This window comes from Dromiciops gliroides, chromosome 3 (assembly GCF_019393635.1).
Source record: "Dromiciops gliroides isolate mDroGli1 chromosome 3, mDroGli1.pri, whole genome shotgun sequence".
Classification (NCBI taxonomy): Eukaryota; Metazoa; Chordata; class Mammalia; order Microbiotheria; family Microbiotheriidae; genus Dromiciops; species Dromiciops gliroides.
Window position 1 is genome coordinate 425,073,940 of NC_057863.1, and position 1,365 is coordinate 425,075,304.

Sequence of the window (1,365 nt, forward strand, 5' to 3'; positions counted from 1 at the left end):
TTGGCTGCAGCCGCTGGTGCTTCCACTCTCTCTGCAAGGCATCACACCCAATAATCCAAGGCAAAACCTCCGACCAGACAGGCTCAGCTCTCTGGGGGTCTTCCCAGTCCTTTGGACATCAAATTTTCCCATGCCCCCCCATTTAGAGCCTCGGCTAGCACCCCACCTTCCCACCTCTAGTGCCTCTTCTTCAGGCCTGCCTTGCCCCCAGTCTTAGAGCCATAGAAATGGTCACTGAAAAGGAGAAGACCGGTAGACAGGTGAAGGAGGAATGGAAAGAGTTTGTGTGGAACCCATGAACTCTTGAGTTCATGGGCTGTACTGGGATGAGCTAGGCCTTCATCCTCCTCTTAGACCTCATTTTGTATGGTTTTCTAACTGCTATGTTCACCCTCACCATGTGGGTCATTCTGCAGATTGTCTCAGACCACGTTCCCGCATACCAAGACCAGCTTCCAACACCAGGCCTGATGATTAGTCCCAAGACTAAGTACCTTGAGGTTTTGGTCAACCTCACTGATGCCAACAGCGGAACCACTATGTACAGATACTTGATAAATTCCTGGAACCCTACAATGACTCAATCCAGGCCCAAAAGAATGATGTCTGCCTCCCAGGGCACTATTATGAACAACCAGACAATGGGGTTCTCAACTATCCCAAGCGGGCTTGTCAGTTTAGCAGGACACAGTTGGGTGACTTTCGTTCAGGGATTAGTGACCTTACCCACTATGGCTACAGCACTGGCCAGCCCTGTGTCTTTATCCACATGAATCAGGTCATCAGCTTCTATGCAGGAGCCAATCGGAGCATGAATGTTACCTGTGCAGGAATGAGGATGCCAAAAATCTTGGTTACTTCACTATATTCCCTGCCAAATGACCTGATGTATTTTCCCTACTATGGCAAGAAGTTCCATGTGAATTACTCACAGCCTCTTGTGGCTGTGAAGTTCATGAATGTGACCCCAACATGGAAGTAAATGTTGAGTGCCCCATTAATGCAGTCAACATTACCACTACTGATATGCCTGACAAGTTTGCTAGCTGGGTAGCCTTCAAACTCTAAATAATCAAAAAGACCTGAGTGTGCTCACTGCAGCCCACCCTTTCCCTGTCTTACCCCAGGGCTTTATGGAATGTGTTAGCTGAATGCCTCCTTTTCTGCCTAATGTCCCCTCCCTGCTCCTCCCCAACCCCTTCCTTGCCCCAAAGGTAAGTTTTACAACCAGCTATAATTCCATCCATACCCTTTCTCAATTCCTATCTCTGTTGGGTGGTAGCCATTTTGATTCCTTGGAAGAATACCTTCTCCAACTAAAGCTATGCCAGAGGTTTAGAGCAGGGTGGCCATCTTTGCCTCTTT

The 1,365-nt window shown here is 48.3% G+C and overlaps 1 pseudogene; it reads left to right on the forward strand.

Annotated features, from left to right (window-relative positions):
- Positions 1-227: 227 nt before the first annotated feature.
- LOC122751743 lies at positions 228-1,068 on the forward strand (annotated as a pseudogene).
- The last annotated feature ends 297 nt before the right edge of the window (positions 1,069-1,365 follow it).